Below are 23,825 nucleotides of genomic sequence, written 5' to 3' on the forward strand. Positions count from 1 at the left end.
TCTCCAGGCGAAGACTTCAGGATGAGTGGGGAGTGAATTGGTGTGGGGAGCTGTTTTGTATCTGGACCTGCTGTGGTGCACCAACACTGTGTAGCGGATTAGTAAGTTGCGCAGAAAGCAACTAGGAGCACTCTGAGGCTGCCTCGGGGTGCGGGAGACTGTATGGGCATAGAGGTGCGCCAAGGAAGCGGAAGGAAATCCTACTGGCATTGGGTCATCGCCGGCGCAGAGCATCTGTGTCGCTGGGCATTAGTAAAGGAGCTGCACTGGTGCTAGGAACTGCTTCATAACCATTCATGGGAAAACCACAGGGGAAGCAAGGGGGGGCATCCCCAAGGGTGGAAGACGACACGGGTGCGCAGGACAAGCAGGAAGGGATAATGCACCCAGAGGGGATGATGCAGCAGCAGATGGACAAAATTCTTAAGGCCATTACTGACACCAGAGAAGCGCTCCAGCAGGACATCGCGCATATGGCGCAGGAACTGGGCCTCCTCCGAGCAGACCACCTCAAGCTTGTTGATAGGGTGAAGCAAACAGAAGTCACCTTGGAGGCCCTAGAGCACGCCCAGCAAGCACTGGAGGCACAGATGACAGATGTTCAACACCGATTGCAGACACTAGAGCGCAAGGGAGGAATCGAAGGAATAATATCCGCGTGGTGGGGTTGCCGGAAGGAGTGGAAGGTGCCAATATGGTGGATTACCTGGAAAATTGGTTAAGAACTGAGGTTGCCCCTGAGGTCCTATCCTCCTTCTACACCCTGGAAAGAGCGCATAGAGTCCCGGCTCGGCTGCTGGCCCCCGGAAGACAGCCCAGGCCGGTGGTGGAGCGACTGCTTCATTATAAAGATAGAGAACTCCTGTTGCAGAAGGCGAGGTCCTTGGGCCCATACAAAGTGGGTAACGGCGCGGTGACCCTGTTTCCGCACTACACAATTGTAGTGCAGCGCCGCCGTGCTTCGTTTTTGGAGGTTAGGAGAGCGCTCCAAGATGAGGGCATCCAGTACTCGTTAATGTTCCCTGCTGGAGGCCATGGATGGTAAGACCTATTTTCACAACAGCCATGAGGAAGCCTGGACCTGGCTCGAATCGTATAGAGCGGGCGCGGGGGAATGCACCGACAGAGGGGCCGCGCACGCGCCATTCGAGGCGTACCCGGAAACACCGTCCTCCTGCTCTGAAAAGTACAGCGACACAAACTGAGACAGAACGGTCCGTGGCATTGCGGGCCGTCACAGCCATTTCTCAGGAGAAAGGAGCGGCATCTCAGTTGGCTACGGAATCGGAAAAGGGCTCAGCGGGGTCGGACACAGGCATGGCTAGCTAACCCGAATCCCCGGGGATCCCCTATACTGGGCCTGACAGACCCGACAGAGGAATTGATACATACACAGCAGGGGATTAATGGATTGTTTCTGGATTATTATGCTGACCTCTACCGCAGCAAGTTACAACAAGCCGAGGCGTCCATAGGGGAGTTCTTGTTGGATTTGCCTTTACCCCGGCTGGAGAAAGAACAAGCAGATCTGCTGGGGCAGGGGATTATATTAGGGGAAATTCGAGGTGCAATTAAGCATATGGCGTGTAACAAAACACTGTGGGTGGATGGGCTACCCATAGAATTTTATTTGGTGTACATTGATTGTTTAGCTCTGTGTTTACTGGCGATGTTCCAAGAGGCAAGGAAGGTGGGGAAGTTACCTGCAACCACTCGGGAGGCTATTATTATCCCGCTGCTGAAACCTGGAAGGGACCCATCTGATAAGACGGCATATTGCCCATTATGGAGGCTCTGAGGGGAGCTAAGGTGTTACTGAGTGTGTTTGGGGTGGCGTCGGGGCTACGAGTGAATTGGGCGAAGTCCTGCCTGTTCCCTGTGGATGTATCGCTGCCGGACCCCAACCAGGTGGAAGGTGTGAGATGGGAGCCTCTGTGTTTGTCTTACCTTGGCACCAATATCTATCACACGCACCTGCTGGAAGGTAACATAGGCAGAGCTATAAGAGGGATTAAGGGTAGTTTGAAGTTCTAGAGCACCCTGCCGTTATGAGTGGTGGATCGGGTGGCACTCCTGAAGATGATGGCACTACCACGGTTGCTTTAATATTTTAGGACACTACCAATTTGGATACCGGGCTCCTTATTTAAAACGCTTTGTTACCTAGTAGGAGAATTCTTATGGGGGAGCGGCAGACGGCGGGTTGCTCTGACCACAATGATGCGACCCCGAGCTGAGGGTGGATGGGCGGTCCCAGACTTCGAACTTTACTATTTGGCGGCTCAGTTGCAGTGGGTTACCCAGGCAGTGGCGAGGGAGTTTAGAGGGGCGGATGTCCCGACGGGTCGGTGGATCCCGCATCATATACTGTCCTTTGTGATATTACATTAGAAGCTGCATCTAGGGTCCTTAACTCACGAAGAACGAACGCTGAGGCTGTGGTGGAATCCGAGCCAACATATAGGAAGGATAGCTCGACCGTACGCTCCAGAGATTCCCTTGGGTATGTGCACTGCTCTACCACATGGGGGGGATTGGACGGCGCTGGCTACGTGGGAGGAGCTGGGTGTACATGTGTTGGGAGACCTATATGAGGATGGCACGCTATTGCCTTAACAGGCACTGCAAGATAGGTACGACCTTTCCAGGGGCGACTTCCTATGGTATTCAGCCCTTGTGTCTGCGATCCAACGTCACTGGGGAGGGGGGTTGTCAGAGCCGCGGACATCTCTGGCGTGCCAATATGTGGTGATGGCAGCAGGGACCTTTAAAGCTATAACGTGTCTATACAGGCGTATGGTGAAGGAGTAGATACAACCATTGAGCCAATTGCAACGGAAGTGGGAGGCGGACCTATGCAAGGAGATCCCTGAGACGACATGGGCTAAGGTGGTTGAGAGAGCATGGAAGAGCACGTGCAATGCTCGGTTTCAGCGGATTCATTTTTATGTGTTGCATAGGGCGCATTTGACCCCGGCCAAGATAAACAGGTTTTTTAGACTGGATACAGCCCGATGTCCACGTCTCACTTTGGAAGGGACGGATTTCATTCACATGATGTGGAGTTGCCCGCAGTTGGGATCGTACTGGGAGGAAGTGGTTGACACGCTCTGCGAGGTTACGGACAGGCAGATAGAACTGGACATGGGTACATGTATGTTGCACTCGTTTCCCCATACATCTAGGACAAAAACTACAAGTACATTTTTGGACTTAGGGTTGCTGCTGGCTAAGAGGGACCTAACGACGCATTGGAAATCCAATCGAGGGCCCAGTATTGCTCTATGGAAGGCAGAATGAATTAAATGGGCGACAAGCAAGAGTACGGTCCGATTCCAGAGTGCTAAGAGGTCCAATAATAACAGAGCACTAGAAACAGCAAAGGCGTGGGAGGCATTGGTTAGGTCACTACAGATGCCGGAACCTGAGTCTGACGGAGGTTAGTGTTAGAAACACCAATGGGTACACCCCAAGCCAGTGGATCATAGTGGGCTCTTGGCAGTTCCTGGTGGCGCTGTGCTAACATTGGGGTCGTGATAGGCTGGATTGAAATGACCAGAGGGGGAAGAGTTTGTCACCCTTAATAGTTATGTAGTATGGCTGTTTTACTATTATGGGGTAGGAGGACACACCAATGGCAAGGGATGGGGAGGGATAAGGGGAGAGACTGGCTTCTATCTGCATCGACACATTAATGGGTCACACTGATGAATCATGCACTGGGGTGAGCAGAAACCGGATCTGAAAATGAACATTGGTGTATAACGAAGGGTGGAAAGGAGTGGCCCGTATGAGAGGGCAGTATAGACGGTCCGTTGAGTGCATATGCAAAACTGTTGAACGATGTTTTCAGTAAAGGTGTTAAGAATTGTACTGACTCCTAACACTCTACTGTATATTGCCAGATGTTTAATGTTGGGAGAAAATAAATAAAAAATATATATTTTTTTTTAAATGGTTGGAGATAGCTGTTTTTGTGCAATTGTTACTCAACAATGATTTATTGGAAAAATGCTAATAAAAAAGTATCTTAAAAAAAACAGAGCGGGGGTCATGCCAGACTTTCCGGTGTCAACCACAAAGTAAGGGCTGCCCAATTAGGAGATCGTCATGGAGAAAAATGCAGTCGTCCTATACTGACTATCTTTGTTGTATTGCAGTGATTACAACAGAGCCATGGACTGAAGGAAGACGATCCTTCCACTGCAATTGCAGAAGCAGATTGCCACAGGTGTCCTCATGAATTTGCTTCCATGCCAGACGGCTGGCAGCAGACAGAGGAGGTGGGGTTGTCTAATCAAGCCCTAGTGAGCGCAACAGCTCACCCTGTGCTGTGTCCACTGGCACACCTGAGCACCGGTAATTCCATATGCCTGATAAGGAACTGAAGCCAGGTCTCACGTATAGCCTGATATTACATTTGGGCCATATGTACAATACAAAGTTCAAGTAGGACTCACTTGGGAATACCTCTAAATTCCACATGTGCAGACTCATTTGCATAAGGGCAATAAAGGTCTATGACTGGGACCACAAATGACCTGAGGAGTGAAGAATCAAATAGAGAGTCTGGGCCAGAGTAGACGGGCAATCAATATTAACTCGGAAGAGGAAATACCTACGTAGCCACACGTTCAAAAACCTTTCATTGTATGCAGCTTGAAAACACCACACATTGTGTCATGAAGTAAAGAGGATTACAAGCTCAACCTCTCAAGAACCACACTTTCTGCTGTGTACACATCAATCAATCAATAAATCACTCTCTTTATTCAAATGTCGTTGTCAATCATAAAAGATAAACATACAGAATGTAAAATGATACATACCAATTAAGAATGGTAATACAGAGATATTACAACTTAAAAATCAATATTTTTTACAGTACAACACAGCTGCCTTGAGAAAACTACTCACTCTAAAACAAACATCAGTGCATGGTGCCGATAGTAGAAATCTGAGGGCAACCCTGCACAGTTTAAAATTATGAATTTTTCAAAAAGAGATATTAAATAACAAACTCTAATAGATATAGATAATGTGCAAAATATTATAAAGCGCTACAAGGATTGGGAGGAAAGACTATCACACGCACATTTGTTATTAGCTAAATCCCCATAGTAATCCTGCGGATAGCACAACATATAACATATAGAACCGGTTCTTTCTCAGTTATTAGTCGCATACATTAAACAGGGTTTTAGACCAGAACTAGTTTTCAAAACTGAGTAATTCCGAACAAGTAATTTGCCCACTTTTAAACAATTCTCAATATTCATATCAGCCTTGCATGCGGATAAAGGATTATCAAATAAAATAGGATTACCCAAAATAGTATAATTTCGTTTAATATACGAAGAAAGCCAAGGAATATCCAGGCCCCGGGCACTGCACATACAGTCATTAATATGTTATGGGTAAAAGAAGCCAAATTGGGTTATTCAAAATTGATAGCCACAACAAAGGGAGGCCCGACTTAATGGATTCCTCAAGATATGGTAATATGACAGATATTATGGGGAGTTGAAAGAGGAAGTCATAGAAGACGCCTACAAAATCAATTCTCTTTGACTTGTAACACACGACAAACACTGTAACCCTAGACTCCACACTCATAGCTTGCGATAGGTACAAATAGCTTAGAATATATTTCTATGAGAGAGGCTATAAACGTACCACCAAAAGATTTACACACATTAAAAAGTGAATAAAAGGCTTGCTTAAATTTAGTGTTTCTAAAACTAGTATTCTCTGCGCAAAAACAATTAACATCAAATATTAGGCCACGGTATGGAAATTTGAAACACTCTCTACATAATTCTCATCAACATGTCGAGTGCGCAACAAATAACGCTTGGGGCCACATGCCAAGGTTTGCAATTTAGTATAGTTGGTAGACAAATCTAAGTCAATCATAAACTCAGAAAAGGCTTGTACGAAGCACTTCAAAGCATTTGCGGTCCATGCTATAAGCAGGACATCATCTGCGTAGATTATTATGGGTATGGGAACAGAATTAACATGGGGACATCTTGAGTAATAATACAAAAAAGGGATTACGTTTATTAATATATAAAATAAATAAAAGTGGTGCTAAAACACATCCTTGCCAAACTCCACACTGCAAACTGATAGGGTCAGATAATTCGCTGTTAGAACCAAGCTGCACTCTAGTACTTAAATCTCGATGAAAGTATGCCTAAAGGTGCACAATCATGGCATCTACACCCGTCTCCACCATAACAGTTCAAAACTTGTTACGATTAACTTTATCAAAGGTGGAAGATAGATCCATGAAGGCAAGGTATAAAGGTAATTTTTTTGATATAGTGTATTTCCGTAGCAGCAAATTAAGATTTAGACATTGTTCCAAAGCATTGCTTGAACCTATATTGACAGGGTGATAAAACACTGTCGTCATCACACCAATCTCTTAACCTATTAAAAATCACTCTACCCATACCTTTAATCCTTTAATATATAGTGTGGTGGACAGCATACCAACAAGTTTTACTTCAAGAAAACTCGAGGCACCTGACTTCACTCTATGGCAATTAAGAAAAATGTTATCACTGAATATTCTGGATGCAAGTGGAATATGTCCCGGTTAGTTAAACGTGGGAACAGGGAGGGAGGGAATCACAATATAGGTGCTAATAAAAAATGTATGCTCTCCCAGAGTTCAAGATGGAGGTGACCAGGAATTAAATGACTTGAACTCCCCAAGGACCAGAAGAAGACCTGCTCATTATAAGGATTATGTAGTGAATTGAAAATCCTTGTTCTTCCATATGGAGCTCATTATTTGCATGTTTCCATTTTCCTTCTCAATACTTTTACAGTTATATTAGAGTTGGGATATTTCTCATTGGATAATACTGTCTTTTCCCATGTAAGTCATTACTCTAAATATTTCCATTCGTAATTCTTATAACTCTTACCAGTACACATTTTAGATGTTATATTTCTTAAGTTCCCTAGTATAATTTTTTTTTATTAATGCAAGTTCCATTCTTTAGAAAGGGGGGTGTTATGATTAGATGTCTTTAGTCTTTCATCTATTTTTCTTTAGAACACACACATTCATAGAATGTCAGTACCTGACTAGCAAGTGAGGAGTTCCAGAGGCTGAACAGGAGCAGAGCTGTTGGTGAAGTTGTATGATCTCAATAAGTACAGCTATCTTGAATACCCCTTTGAGGGTTATCTACCTTGCAACAGAGTTTTTTTTTATTGAGAGCATCTTCTTCACTTCTTACATCTGTATTCATTCCCTTACCCCTTTTTTAAACTGATGGATACTCCTCAAAATCTAAGCTTTTATTTATTTAAACTTCTTTCACTCACTGTACATATAGATTTGAATTGCCTGGACCAATCATTTTCAGCTATTTAATATCAAAATAACGTGAATGTTCTGTATCATTTTCTCTACTGAATTATTGTGTTGTACTTTGGTTGCATCTCTGTTGCTTTAACACCATCAGCGCGGTCAGATTTACCGCGGTGCACTGAAGATTGTAAAAACCCGCGGTTCATGACGAGCTCAGCTTGTCATGAGTGTACAAGAGGTGTACCTCATGACGAGCTGAGCTCGTCAAGAGCGTCGAAGGGGTTAATGCGACGAGAGTCTTCATTGATTTACCTATCGACTCTACTCTTCATTCTTCTGTCTGAATTATTTTTGGACTTTCCCATCTCTCAAGTACTTCACTGCACCTCAGTGTAATATATTGCAATCCACTATTGACAATACGTGGAGGAGCTCGTTCGATATGTTCTGCGCTCGAGCTGTACCCTCTCTACTTGTTGTTTTTGAATGCCTTGTTATGGTCTGACTGTGGCCCGGGCAGGGTGAGCGGCGGGTAAGGGTTCCAGTGAACACAGCAGTTCTGCCTGGGATGCAAGCCTGCCGGTCGCTGTCCGTCGTGAGCGAGACCTTTGAGAATAAATCAATTTCAATTGTCTCCTGTCTTAGGATTTACTTACCACACTTAGCCATGTTTAACAGCTTTCAAAACATGAACGTTTCTTGGTAGTAAAACACTGCTGCTACATTTTATTTATATGCATTTACAACCTTTCCCTCTCAAAGATACTATTTTTACTCTCAATATTTAACCTTTCTAAGGAACTCTATTATGTACATTTATATGTTTATGTACAGCTTAATCTCCTTCAGCTGAATCCCAATTTTGACTGATCTTTTAGCTATCGAATAAAGTACAAAGCACATCCTCTAACACTATTTTTGGCTTCGACCTTGGCAAATAAATTAGCAGCTCATCGAATTTGTATCGTCCAAAGCATTTTCTCAAAGCTTAGATTTCCAGATGTATGACACAATCAAGTTATATTGTTTTTACATTACTTACTTCACTTCAGAAATTTGGTAAAAATGAACAAGTTACTTATCTTTCCTTAAGGCTATTTCTAGTAGAGACACAATGTAACCATAGATTTCTCACATTTTGAATATTCTCCAGGCTTCAGACTCGATCTGGAAATTTTCCAGCCACGCCTTTGTGGCATAGTGTGGCTCTGCATTGAGGCAGTTCTGTCCCGAAAATAATGTGTAGGATCTATATAGTCGCCACACCCACACACTGGTGTCAGTTGCTTTTGAGGCACTCCGTGCCCCCAGATATACAGCCCCAGCCGCAAACTGGCTTTGACCAGTATGCAGATTTCTACACTTGGGATCTAATTAATGAATAGAGCCCAATTCACAGACCAGAGAGGATGGAAGGCCTAGTGAGGAATCTGTGTTTAAACAGAGTCTCTACCAAAAAGAGCACTGCGGAAGGTCATTAACTTGTTCTTCTGATAGAGACTTCTAACCGCATATTCCTCACATTCTGAATAGGTAACAGAGCAGTACCTATTAGGAGGTGTGTCTGTGAATTTGCTCAAATCAAGAAATCCTGTAGGATCAAGTGGGCGAAATGCCCTTCTAGGGGAACCTGGTTGTTCAGACAGTATGGCTTCGTGAACATTTGGAGCAATGCCAAAGTAGCCACCTGACAGATTTCCAGGACAAGAACTCCATGTGCCAACGCAGTGATAGGCAGCCTTAGCCCTGGAAAAATGGGCTTGCAAAACTTCCTGAAGCTGCTTTTTGGACAGTGCGTAGAGATCTTGATGTAGAGTACTATTCAACTGGAGATGGTTCTCTTTTGCATGGACTTGCCTTTTTTTTGTCCCCGGAAACCCCACAATGACCTGATCGTCCTTGCGCTGCTCTTAGGTAAGATCGGTGTAAAAGCTCAACATTCTTTTGCCGGCCAAATGATTTGAGTCTCTACTCCTCCTTAAAAGGATGAGGTGGAGCACAAAGCAGCAGCAGTATCATGGTTTGACTGATGTGGAATGGTGTCACGTCTATAAAGAACGATGCTTGCTTTTGCAGACCCATTTTTTTTGGTAAGAAGGTTGTATACAGTGGGTTAACACTGAGTACCTACAGCTCAATCACAGTGCAGAGGTGATAGAAACAAGGAAATCCGTCTTGAGGGTAAGCAGTAAACGACTGCTGTGAAGCAGCTCATAGAGAGTGTACATCAAATAATCAAATATGTGAGGACCATGTTGGTTTCCCACTGAGACATGACAAAAAAAGACAAAAGGGGTGGAGTGTTGGAGACCTTTGATAAAGTACATAACTATCAGTAACTTAAATAATGAGGTCTGGTCTGGCAACAGCAAAAAGTCTGAAAGAGTCGAGTGGTATCCCTTAATAGTGCCCAAAACAAAGCCTTGCTGGGCAAAAGACAAAACAAACAACAAAACGGCAAATATCTTGGGCAGGAAATGGTCAAACTGGTGTGTACCACACCAAACCACAAACTTAACCCTGAGACAGGCATATTGGTTTTTTTTTTTTAGAAACGCCTAGCTACCAAGATGACATCAACCGCTGCAGGAGGAAAGCTGGAAGGTGTTCTTCTGTCGCCACTGTCCATGCATGAAGATGGAAATTGCAAGTGCCTGGGTCGAGAACCCTGCCCTTTTCTTACGACAGCAGATTCTCCCAGAAGGGCAGCCTTTTAAGAAGAAAGATGCTCATGCCGACGAGTTCTGGATACCATACTCTCCGTGCCCAGTCCAGAGCCACTAGAACTTAGATTCAATCGTTCTTGATCTTCTTCAGAACTCGGGGCAGTAGTTGTGTCGATTGGAAGAAGTACAGGAGTTCCGAATTCGACTGTAGGCGAAATGCGTAACCTAGGGAGGGTGCACTGCAGACTCCAAAACACAGAACTGTGACATTGAATGTTCTCGGTGGTGGTGAACAGAGGAAGCGAAGCTTCTCACCATTCCCGAAACAGACCTTGCACCACCTCTGGGTGTAACTTCCACTCGTGATCTGCACTGGCTGAATTTGTCTGCCCTGACATTCAGAGATCCTGCCAGCCGATACACCACCAGGAAGATACCTGGATGGCCCAAGCCATTTCCAGCCAGAGGTGTAGTGCCTCCTGGCACAGGGCCCAGAACCCCACCCTGCGCTACTTGTTGCAATACCACAGGATATTGTGATAAACACCTTCTCCAGTCTACCTTGAATGGACGGAAGGAAGGATTTTTCATACAAAGTGGATGGTCCTCAGCTCCAGGATGTTGATATGGAGCCAGGCCTCCATCAGATACCAGAAGCCTCACTCGCCACTGTCAACTCTGTGTGAGGTAGGGTGAGGGAACTGCCTCTAACCCAATCGTGGTCCAGTAACCAACCACCACTGCATATCTTCCACAGTTTCTTCTGAAATCTGGATGTGGTCGGAGGTTTTGGCCCACTGAGACTACAGATCCCTCTGCAGAGCCCACATATACCAACTGATGTGCTTGGCCAGTAGGGTGCAGGAGGCCGTCAGTCCCAGTAGCTGCAGAGTTGATCTCACTAAAATCCAGGACAGAAGCTGAACGATCGGGCTGAATGTCCCCTGCTTTCCTTTCCAGGGGAAAGGCACAAAGCCAAACCATGTCCAGAACAGTTCCGATGAAGGGGCGTGTCTGAGATTGAGTCAGGTGTGACTTTGGCAAGTAGATAGTGAACCCCAAAAATTACAGGAGATTCGCCATAATCTGGAGGTGGTTAATGACTGCCTCCAGCGAGCCCGCCTTAAACAGTCACTTGTCAAGGTAGGGGAACACTATAAGCTCTGACCTTAAAAGGTTTGATGCTACTACCACCATCGGTTTCATGAACACCCGAGAAGTGCTGGTAAGACCAAAGGGGGAGCACAGTGAACTGAAAATGCTCCCTCCAACCCACAAACTGCAGATAACACTGGTGGGCCTGCGGGATGGGTATATGGAAATAGGAACCCTTTAGGACCAACGCTCTCATCCAGACTCCAGGATCGAGGACAGCCAAGACCTGGGCAAGTGTGTGCATCTTGAATTTTCCCTTCTGGAGGAAGGCGTTGAGAGGGTGCAGGTCTAAAATAGGCCCTCCTTCTTTGGCAGCAGAAAGTAATAGGAATAAAGACCACAACCCACTCCTGGTGCCAGTACCATCTCCATGGCTTAAAGGACCTTCACTTTCTTCCGTAAGACAGACAGATGATCCTCTGTCAGTTGCTCTCAGGACAGTGGAAGGTGCGGCGGAGTAACAATGAAAGATTAAGTGTACCCCTTTCTGATTATCTGCAGGACCCACCTGTCTAGCATGATGGGCCGCCACCCTGGCAAAAATCGTTGCATCCTACCTCCAACCGGGTGGCTGTGCTCCACTATGGGATCAATAAAAGGGTTTGGCAGCTGAGGTTGTATGAATGGAGGAATTGAGTGGACTGATCTGGTCACTGGCCTTGACCATGGGGGGCGGGGGAGCTGCAGCCACGAAACTGGTGTGAAATGGGATACCTCTGCTGAAGCCGCGAAAAGAATGGTAGGACAGATGCGGCAAGCAAGGCCGGGCCAATAAGCCCAGAGAGCATGCTGTGGCTCTGCTCTGTGTGAACCGTTCAAGACAGGAATCAACTTTGTCCCCAGACAGGCATTCCGATCAATGGGCAAGACCATACTGGACGATTATACATCGTCTGAGAAAATGGTTGATTACAGCCAGGTGTGGCAGCTAATGACAATGCTGGTGCCAATGGTTCGCCTGGTGGAATCAGTGATGTGCAAGCCATAACAAATTGTTAACTTGGCTGCATCACAACCATCTTATATGACTTGGATGATGCAAGGTCATAGGTTATCTGGGAGGACTTGAGCCACGGAATCCCAAAGAGCGTAAGAATAGCAGCCCAGGAGGAACATAGCATTCACAGATCTGTTCGGACTCCCAATCGGTGAGAGCATCGTAAAGGTATTCGACTTTGCCCAACTTGTAGACACCTGCACCACCAAGCTTTCAGGGGAGAGGTGCAGAGATAAAAATGCAGGGTCGCCAGGGCAACTGACCATGGGACCAAAGCAAGGTTTGGCACAAGACCCCAAAAGTGTATTTGTAAGGGCTTCATTGAAGGTAGATGTTTGCTCTGGCTAAAGCTCTATGTTATGTTATGTTATGTTATGTTATGTTATGTTATGTTATGTTATGTTATGTTATGTTATGTTATAGGGGTATTTGTAAAGTGCACAGCTACTCCTAAGAGTGTCCCGGCGCTAACTTAACCCTATTGACAGAACGGTCAGGAGCAGCTACGGGTGACTCCATTCTTATTGAAACAGCCAGGTTTTTAACTTTCTTCTAAAACTGATGAGAACTTGTTCCTGTCTCAGGAGAGGCGGCCGGCTATTCCACAACTTAGTGGCGGTCACCTGGAACGAGCGCCCCCCAACCGAGAACGAGTGAATTTTGGCACGACCGTCAGCTTCTGAGATAAGGATCGCAGGGTTCTGATAGGAGCATATGGCTGGATCCTGTTCCTAATGTAGGGGGCTCCAACATTATGAAAGGCTTTGAAGACTAGTACCAGGGCCGTAAAAAATCACCCTTTTTACCCACCAGGAGCCAGTGCAGAGACATCAAGAGAGGCATCATGTGAGTTCTAAAGTCAACCAACAAGACGGTCCTTGCTGCCGCGTTCTGTACCACTTGCAAGCAACCAACTAGGTAGTCAGTGAGGCCGAGATACAGAACGTTGGTGTAGTCAAGCCTAGATGTCATCAACGCTTGAACCACTGTTTTCCTATTGGGAACTGAGAGGAGAGGGAGAAAGTTCCTCATCATTTTCAGTAGTCTGGAACAGGTGGCGGCCACCGATTGGACTTGTGCCTTCATGGACATGTCTGCATCCATTTTTATCCCAATATTTTTTACGGTGCTAACTGGACAGGTGGGGGGGGACATGTCCTGAGGCAACCGATTACGCCATTCCACACCGGGACTATGGCCGATGCAAATTATTTCGGACTACTGCTCTGAAACTGGTTTTAACCTTAAGGTGGGAACTTCAGCCGCCCAATGCATGACCATGCCATAAGAAGCGTTCTCTCCACTGGCAGGACCAACGGGTGAGAGGAGGCCTGACTCAGAGAAAGTATCATGGCCATCGGCTATTGGTAGTTCATCATACCAATTTTCCTTGTGGTATGGTTACCAAATCTCATCACCTGCGTCATAATCATTGTCCGAATACCTGCCAAATAAAGAATGCAACATTTGTGTCCTTCCTTGTTGGGGTGGCAAGTCAGGTGAAGAAGGCAGCACCTTGATGGAAGCCATGCATGGCTTCGGTCGTAACAGTGCAGACTCGGAGTCAGAGAGCACAATGGGCACATCATCCTACGCCGTCAATGGAGCAGGCATCGGCATTGATGCTCCAGGTACTGGCATGGAGTTTGGCACCAGAGTGAGGTGCCAAAGTCAGAATGGGAGCCAGAGGAGGCCCAATGATGGATTGGGAGGGTCCAACTGTTGCAGAGAGTGAACCTGCCAGCTGTAACTCAGAGGGAGGGCCGCTTGACTCCTTGGGGTTCAAAGGCACACTAGAGGGATTCCTTAAGGATCTGATGAATTGGAGCACGACTTCGCGGAATTGTTTAATCTGCCTTAGTGTCAAAGGTGACCCCGAAAACTAAGGTTGTGCTGGCACATCAATAAACATTGGGTGATGAAGATCGAGAGGCATGGCTATGCCCAGGCGCCTTGTCAAGAGTGTGTGAGTGGCGGAAAGGGGCTAAGTCCCATTTAGATTTTTGTGTTTTTTTTAATTACTTGAAGATTTGGAGATCACATCAACCGATCTCAGGAACGACTTTGGGACAGGGATAGACCTTCAACTAGGACCGGTCTCATCACAGAGACTTCTGGTGTTTGGCGATAGAGTAAAACCTTGTGGTCCCTAAGGCCTTCGGGTTCATCGAAGTGCAGTCACTTCAGGCATTAGTGATGTGCCACAACCCCAGGCACCACAGGCAAACCTTACGACGATCTGCCACAGACATTTGTTTGCGACAGTCCTGTTTTGGAAGGAGACATTTCCCTTGCACAGTGGATTTTCTACGTTTTATGATGTAATCTGGACGAGAGGTGAAAGGTAGTTTAGGATCCGCGTCTGGTGTCGTGGAAAGAAACAACTGATGTCAGCCCGCGGAGTGCCATCTGGATAGGCCCTGCATGCCATTTCCGCAGAAGAACAGCATGAGTGCAGAGCCACTTGGAGCCACCTACAAATGTACAAAAGTACTGCTCAAATCCAGTCTGACGCCTGGGGAATATTTAAAAGATGAGGGATCTGTGGTCAGAAATCTCTATAAAAAAATAACACTTTTGCATCATCTAATTGAATGGAATCTAATTGTATTATTTGGTTAAAATATTTTATCTCGCAATGTATGACTTCCAATATATCACATTCTGGCCCTCTTAGTCTTAGTTTAGGCGAAAACCAATAATGTTCCCCATCCATAACACAATATTTTGTTTGGGTAACTCAAACTCTTTAAGTTGGACCTTCTTACCTTGACGCTGAAGACTCAACTTCTCTGATCTCTCTGACTCCAATTACGATACTTTTATACCGCGTCACTACACCTGTGGGACAAAGAGGAGTAATAGATAAGGTAAAGAAAGTAGTAGTAGCATTTAAACAAAAGAACTAACTGTACTCCGTGAAGGTGAGAGCAGCCTGGAAAGTCCCAAGAAATGCCCGAGGATGGGGACATTGTGCTTTAGTGACACTTGTCATATACAGTGCTTGGAAACGGCACAAGTGGGACTGAAGTACTCTATAAAAAAAATGTAAGTAGTTAACACAGCTGGGAGTGGACCTCTCATCGGAGACCTTTGCTTCTGTCCTTGTACACTCCTTCCTGCTCCCATCTTGACTTACATCCCCTCCTGATCGCCTTGGCTATAGGCTTTCCTCTACCACCTCCTTACTGCACACGTGCTGCTCCCCCCTCCATACTGTGCATTACCTCTTACCCTATCCCTGCTCAGCTTTCCTTACTGCTCCCTCCCAGATGTTCATTTCCTCCTGCTCCTCTCTCAGCGGTTCGTTTCTCACTACTCTCGTCCCGCAACTCAACTCCTAATGCTCCTACTCTTGCTGCTCATACTTTCCTGTACCCTTCATGCAGTACACTTTCTGCAGCTCCTTCCTTGCTTTACATTTCTTCCCGCCCTTTCCTGCAGACAGAACATTCTCTCCTGCTCCTCCTCTGCTCTCCAAGTTACCCTACTATTTTCCCAGAAATCTGTGCACTTGCTGCTGCCCCTTTCAGTGGCACATTTCACTCCTTAATATTCCCTCTGGCGTCACTGTACATTCTCTACTGGCCCATTAACTCCTGACCATTCTTTGCTGCCCCCAGACTGTTGCACATACGATCATGCATCCACCACCCATGCTGTACATTCCTTGCATCGCCCTATGAGCTGTACATTCCAGCTACCCCTTACCCTGTTGAAAATTCCTTCCAGATACTCCATCAGACTGTTCCCTCCTCACCTGGCTACATATTCCCATGGCCAGAAATTCAAGAGGCCTCTTATTTTGCAAACTAGAGTACGAGACGTATTGTGGCCTCTGATATCACTCACATGAACATAGTGGTTTGGGCTATTTATTACAATTTACTACAGGAACTACTGCTACAGGTAATAATTTTTATTTGTGCACATTGTAATAGCAGCCCAAGGACATTAAATGTTTGAAGACTCACGCAAAGCTCAGTGTAAAAGCTCGTGTAAAGGAGAGATCCCACTTCAAGTTTTCTGTAATGTCATGTAATCAGCATTTGAATATTGCGCTTATACTTTTAGTACAGCACTGTCGACACCCTTTTCCATAAGGTAATGGTACTGCCGTCGACTGAAAATGCAAAACTGTGCTTGGCTGGTAATGGTTTGTTTTCAGAAAGTCTAGTTTTGTAATGGTTCTTAATGGATAATGTATGCGTACAATTAGTTTGATCCGGGTAGAGATCTTGGAGGTGCAATATATGTGCCCTACATTTTGATTTCCTTACATTCACTGCTTCACCTCTGTCGTCTGCCTCCTCCAGCCCCTCCCTGTTGATCATTCCTTCCTGTCATAGCCATCTTGCCCCCCACACACCAGCACATTCTTTCCTGCCACTGCTAACCACTATTTCTTGTACCACACTCCCTACTATCTTCACACCCCATCCTTCTCCTGTCCTCTCTCAGCGTTATTGGACCATCCCTCCTGTCCTCTCGCTGCGGTGTCTGCCCACCACACCTCACGCTTGCTCCTCTTTGCATGGCCCATGCCCCCCACCCGTGACACCCACCGTCAGCTCACACAGAGCAGCAGCTATCCGGCATGTGAGCAGATTCTCTGGGACAATCAGTGCCTTTGTGGCGGGAACACACTGTGCTGTGTGAGGGACACTTCGTTCAGGAAAGAAGAGAGGCCTACACAAGCATCTCAAGGCCTATTTATTTATGTACAGAAGGCGCTGTCTGAACAAGGTAAACAGTGTTCCAAAACTTGGTGATTTATGTATAGAACAGGCTCAGCAGGGCCATCAGTGTCCCAAGATGAAGTCACTGATGTACAATACAGATTGATTACACACATACACGACATTTGTACCAAACACTGTACGGTGTTATAAGTGTATGACTCGCGCAAAGCACAAATGCATACATAAGATAATACTCCAAATACAACGCGTTATGGACAGCCACTAAATTCCAACCGTGTGCCTGTTTTAGACGATTGCGGGTTAAAAAAAAAAAATTTCACTGCTGTGAAAGGTGATTTCTCTTATTTGACGAACGTAAACCGCTGCGATGGTTTGATAGCAAGGCCATTTGGTAAATTTCTAAAACATATATGAAAGTCGAAATTCCTGTTTAAAATGTTGTCCTGTAACCTTATCCCACCATTGTTTATGGGTGAAGTATAGTGTAAGTTCCACCAACATTTGCCTCAGACTTCAAAGATGCGATTTAGTATAGTATTTGACACATGGTCAAATATTTATTTGCATCATTGTTATACTTGGGAAACACAAGTAAACGGTTGTGAGCTTTTATGAAAACGTGCTGCAACTCTAAAGGTAATACGAAAAGCAATACCATACCCTGGATCCCGTCATGCGCAACCCAACGGCTAGACCCCCACCACGAGCCAGCTGGAACACAGAGTAACTCGGGCTTATGGAACGCCCACGGGGACGGTTATATGTGGAAACGCTATTTCTTTGGCTTCGGCCCAGCAGCTTATTAGGGTTGCGAAGAAAATTATATACTCTACGAATACCTAACAGTCGTCCATCTTCGTATATTTGTTAAGTTAAGCAACTTGTTAAGGTTGTGAGAACACATTCTTTCTGAATGATTATCAGCCGTCCATCCCATAACAGCAGAGTATGATATATATGTCAAGTTAAGCAACGTACTACGGTTGTGAAAAAATATATTTGTTGAATGGTAATCAACCGTCCACCCCATACTTGGAATTATGCACATCAGGAAATGTATAACTAATTGACATATGTAGAGATTAATAGCGCCGTCGCACCTGATTATGGTTACGACTGGTCCACATAATTAGAATGAATTTTTCCGTCTTTACTGCAGACATCCATCAAATTAATCACTAACCTGAAGGGTGACCTGTTCTAATTTTGCTTCAGTTTACGGTCTTAATTCTGATGAAGGAATAAGATTTCATCTCACCATGTTTATGCCTTGATGAAGTCCTTGTGGAGGACGAAACACGTGTTGGCAATTTGCGTGCTGGGAGAATTGATTTTATGAAATTTTGAATACGAATAAAAGAAAAGATTGAAGAATCTCAAAAAAACTGGACTGGATTTGAATTTTTCTGGAACCCTTATTGATTTGAATCTAATTCTACTCGCTGTTCTTTGTCCCTCATGTTATTCTCTATGATAATTAGAGTATCCTAAACAAAGGGCTCTATATACGTTGTGCCCATATTGTTATAATTATAACCTTTAGGAGTGCTGTAACTAGAATCCCAACCCCTTATAGTTTATGGAACGCCCTGTAAGCAACTAGAGTGCAAATAGAGAGCACCTCATAAACGAATCCTACTTTATTTGGTCTTCTCATGTGCATCGGATCTTTTTCGCCTTCTGCACACTCTCATATACGAGTCTCTCTTTCACCTTTTTAGGTCGAGCCTCTAGATAGCACATGCATTGTCTGTTTCAAGGTGCATTGTGACTTACTGTGAACATAGAGGGGCCTAAAGTCTGCCCATTGCTTACAACTGGTTGACTGACCTTGACACTCATTTGCCTGAATCTTATTTGTGTACCAGACTTGAGTTAGTCTCTCCAATGGAGATTTGCCTCATCAATGTTGCTTTGACTAGCTCGCATCACGGCTTCCACTGATTGATTTTCGAAACCTTTCTATTTTTTCTAAACATATCTCCCCCTGCACTCTGTGTTGATCTCTGAGGCCCATGTGCTTCTTCCCACCCTCTCCCTGTTGTGCTCGTCCGGGAGCTTCTCCATGCACTCGGTGTTGCTTACCCTACTTGCTCCAGTCCGAGTTGCTCCCTCACACATGACTTAAGAAGGAGATCCACACCAATTTATAACAAGCATTTGCAATGCAATGGGTCTCGCATTAGGAAAGTTTGAGCTATTGGTATTGTAAATGGCAAAGTTTTTATTTATGTTTTTTTTTTTTTAAATAGCTAAATTAATAGCTTTGTCATTTACAATGCCAATAGTTATAACTTCCGCAAATGTGATACCTATAGCATTTGTAATGCAATATGTTTTGTATTTACATAACTTACATGGCATCCCAGAAGCGCAACCGCGCTACGCCGCCGGCCTGCGACCAGGAAGTCAGGCAGGCCGGGCGGGACAACCGGAAACAGGAAGTAGGAGGGCGGGAGCCTACCCCGCCTCCCACGGAAGAGCCGGAAGAGCCGCGATTGTTTGCAGCACCGGAGCAGGCAGGAGCCTACCCTGCGCCCCGGTGCCGAAGAAGGGAGGAAGAGTCCTGCTGCCGGTGAGTGGGGCTTTGTGGCTGGCCTGCGAGGGCGGGGGGGCATGTGTGTGTGCGCGCGCGCGGCGGCGGGCTGTGTATGTGTGTGAGCGTGCGTGCGTGCGTGCGTCTTGGAGTCTGTGTGTATGCGTGTGTGACTGTGGGGGAGGAGGAGGGGGTTGCCTGTCTGGGTGCCTGCGTGTCTGTGTAAGTGCGTGTGCGTGCGCGTGTGTGTGTGTGTCTGTCTGTGTGCATGCATGCGCGTTAGGCTGGGAGTATGGGAGGGCGGCGCAGGACGGAACGTGCGCGTTCGCGCACACGAATCCAGCCTGAAAAAGCTTGTGCACCCTCTTGTCCTCCTTCCCCCCAGACTGATCGCTATAGGTCTCCAGCTGGACACATGCATCCTTGCATTTTGCCAGCGAGACCCAAAAACAGCAAGTATCTTTATATATATTTAGGCAATAGAGAAAAATCATTCAGGTGAGTACGTTTTGAAATATGAATTATTTTCAGTTCAAAAAGTGGATGTGGTGCAATTTTTGAGTTCTGCAATGTTATCCTATGGAAGGAAGAACAAGTTCTGCAAACAGGTATAGTGCAGTGACGTATGGGACTAATCTCCAGGAGTTAAGGTGAGTGGTGATCAAGGTCCGAGGCAGCACTAAAAATACACCACCAGAGGCACGAGGGCGGCCAGGTGCAGAGTGCAAATTAGCATCAGGAGCCTAATGTTATTCTATGGAGATCGGTCTCTGCAAAAAGAGACTGCAGGTTCTGGCTAGAAGACCAGTCAGGCTGAACCACCAGGGGGGTTCAGTCCTCACAATGCTCAGGGACTTAGGGAACACCGTTGGTCCATTCCTCCACGGCCCAGCAGCAACGGATGCCGAGGTGTCCTTAGGTGTCGGGTTTTTCCTTACCGGAGAAGTTGTGGTAGAGCGGGCCTGCGTGCCGAGGCTGAAAGTGATGCTGGAGGCTCCACAAGTGGTGAAACCACAATGCAGTTGGGCTCTGGAGGGCTGGGGCACCTCGAGGCCAGAACAGTGCCTCGGATGGCAGGTTGGCAGAAACCAGTCAGGGAGCACACCGGGGGCTGGTAGGATTTTAGGGGGCACCTCTAAGGTGCCCTCTTGGTACAAGTATTGGTAAATCCATCACTGGAATCAGTGTGGGTATATCAAAACAAGATGTCTGATACCAAACATCACTATTTTCAGTGAAGTCATCATGTAGCTGGGGAACTCATTTTCACCAGTGTCCAGAACAAGCTTAAAAATGGCTTCCCTGTCCACTTGCACTGACAGTAATAGAACTGACCAGCACAGGGGCATATCTGCTCATGCAGGTATACACTCACATGTAATATTCAGCGTCCTTCCTTAGGGTGTCAGGCCTGCTGTAAGGGTGACTTACAAATATCACATGAAGTGTTAGGGGACATGGCACAAAGGGATGTGTGACATGTCGTGTTTTCACTTTTGTCTGCACCAAGACACGCAGCCTGCAATGGCAGCCTTGCAAGTGCTTGGTTAGGGGTCTCTTAGTATGGCACAATTCATACTGCAGCCCTTAAGGGACCCTCTTTAGTACCTCAGGGCCTGGGTACGATTATCATTTACTAGGAACTCACAAAAGGTGCTAAAGGTTTTACCAAGAGGGGAAACAATAGTACAGTATTCGGAAAGAGCTCTGGCACCGGGGACCCAGTGTACTTCCAGTCGGAATCACATCAGTTACCAGGCAAAAACCGGGGTAACCATGTCAAAAAGTGCTTCTTTCCTACATGGAGGCAAAGAAGAATGGAAGTTTCCCTTTAATGTTCTATTCAGCATACGTTACAACCCTCACGATTCAGACAGGAGAGTACACATTTCAAGTCTAGTCTGCTGCCTCCCGATTCCTGCATGCAAAAACCTGATTCCTCGGCAGGCTTCGGACTGCAGGGACTGGTCTTGTGTGACTCCGAGTATGCACTGCCAGTAACCTGCTCCTGCAGGCCAGTGCACAACATTTTTGTCACACTCTCTCTGCCTGCCATAGCGATTTCTCTGTGCTCCTGACAGGGAAGGAAACTACGTATATTTGCATTTCTGATATCCGCCCCGCGGTAGCACAGTTGTAAGTCTCATGCATGCCATCAGGCCCGATGCAGGCAGCAATAGACATTAATGGAAGAAATACATTCTCCTGATTATTTCTAACAAGTCTCCCACTTTCCTCTTCCAAAATGTTGGCATGTATGTATGTATTCAACTAGTAGTCCAATGCGAGTATGACACTCGCTCAGATCTTTCAACTTAAGCCTCATCCCTGAGAGCAGAAGAAATGTAAATATCCAAAGTTCTGAAGTAAACCTACGGCGCCCGCCCAGTAGCAGATTTTGTAAAATGATGAATGTGTTTTGCGATTTCAGTTAATGACCCTCATTCAGCACAAAGGGTCATTTTCAGTTCCCTGAATGGACAGGAATCTATTCTGAATAGCCCCTTCCCAACCCCATGCACCCTCCTCGGCCCGTGGGTTGGAGAAATATTTCCTTCAGCCCACAGGACGGCATTTTTTATACACTGCAGGCTCGGCCGAGGAAACAGGGCAAATGTTTACAAACAAGGGCTGGCAGGCAGAGCAGGCTATGCGACTTGAAAACGAGACACTCCAACACGCAACGGTGAATATAGGCTTCCGGCACATTTTTTTGAACATTTTATTATAATTCGTAGGACGAATAAGACGCTAACATAACATGAGAATAATAAATCGTGAAAAAAAACACAAGTCATAATAGTATCATACACTATCCCCCAGGTCAAAATGCTGAGCCATCACCCAACATACTGAAAATAGGGTCACAGATAGTCACTGGAATTATAAGGCCCCATAGACGCATTCTCAAACTAAACTGCTAATCTGTGAGGCAGAACTGTGAATGGCAGAAGCAAGCTTTGGAGCAACGCCTTCCAGATCCACTTCTGGCTCAAGCAAAAGGGACAACAAAAATTGGAAATAACCTTAATAAAACCTCGTCAGACAGGGTTAACCTCTTTCTGCCCCCGCCAGAGATACTGTGTACGAGAATGCACGCTTCTCTGCTCGACAGTTCTTCCTGGGTCTGCGACAGCCAGGGCACCAACTCAAGCATTCCCAAGCCCTTGGACTGCTGTTGGAGCAACCAAAATTGCCACCAGTTTGTCCTTTAAAAATATTTTTATTGATTTTCACTTAAAGCAAATAAATATAACAGATCCCTAATCATGGACACCTCGAAACATGACAGAAGCGTCTACACCGACAGACAGAATAGTTAAATAACATACCATGCACATTGCATACCGAGTTCTATAATGCGGGGGGGAAGCAATCAGAGTGGGGAGCGCTACAGGAAACATCAGCACGTGCACCCTAAAAAACACAATTGAGATTCCCACCCATGGGCACTTGGGCCTTTTGCTAGGCACACTGTGGATGTGCAGAGCAGGTGGGCTGTGGTACAGTTCTGACCATCAGTGCGTTCTAGAGGGCAGTCAGTCTTCTGGGTCCAGCACATCATATTCATGTGCTTGCCAGATAATCAGTCTGTCATCTTTTCAGCATATTCTGATGTGTACTAAGTTCCTCGTCTAGAGCCCCCACCCCCATGTCCTGAGTCCAGTCATCTTTTTTGGGAGAATCCTGACTCTTCCAGTTTTTTGCCATGTTTTTATTGGAAAGAGCAGTGAAATAGGCGCCCTCTACACTGATGGGATCAGGATAAACAGCCTGATGGAATGCATCTCTTCGATGTCCACTGTTTTTATTCATACATACGAAGTGCGCAGAAACAGGGTAGACGCAGTTGAGGCCCAGCAACCACATCTTTGGAGTCAGCATGACTAGACTGTTCGACATATGCTCATGCAGTAATCTGGGAATAGCGGAGGTAATCTAGTACTCAGAAAAAGGATGGAAAGTTCAGGAAAATGCCTTCGTGGTATTATTACCATTAAGGCACTTAATGACCTTATTTGGGTCAATTGTATGCCAGGAGCTGAGAGTGAAACACCCAAGCTACCCTACTTGCGCTGGGACCTTCCACTTGCTAGTAATACACATTAGACGGCAACAGACGCTTAACTTCCTGAACTATCTCTTTGGGACTGACGTGCATAATCTTTGGGTGCCCGTTTCTGTGGTTGTTTCCCACTCACAGACAGCCTCGGATTGGGAAGCCGGGCAGTCAGTCATGGAGTGTTGGGGCATTGTGGGACTTTGTGGTGTGTTGTGGTAGCCGATATTTATGTAGTTTTGCTCCTTCACCAAATATCCGTCTGGCGGACTCAAGGCTAATAAGGCAGGACTAGATACTTGGCACTAAAGGGAAGGGGCCGGGACAGGTTGTTGATTGGGACCAAGGGTTCATGTGTCCTCCTGAGGGGAAAAT

At 45.9% G+C, this 23,825-nt stretch overlaps 1 protein-coding gene across 1 annotated transcript in view; it reads right to left on the reverse strand.

The window, feature by feature from the left end:
• Positions 1 to 23,825, reverse strand: part of NFASC (neurofascin) — a 639,840-nt gene that overhangs the window by 415,898 nt on the left and 200,117 nt on the right. Inside the window, exon 2 of the mRNA XM_078644633.1 lies at positions 14,920 to 14,992. The gene's annotated coding sequence lies outside the window, so the exon portion shown is untranslated. The remainder of the gene's footprint in view (positions 1 to 14,919; positions 14,993 to 23,825) is intronic.

This window comes from Lissotriton helveticus, chromosome 5_1, assembly GCF_964261635.1.
Source record: "Lissotriton helveticus chromosome 5_1, aLisHel1.1, whole genome shotgun sequence".
Taxonomy (NCBI): domain Eukaryota; kingdom Metazoa; phylum Chordata; class Amphibia; order Caudata; family Salamandridae; genus Lissotriton; species Lissotriton helveticus.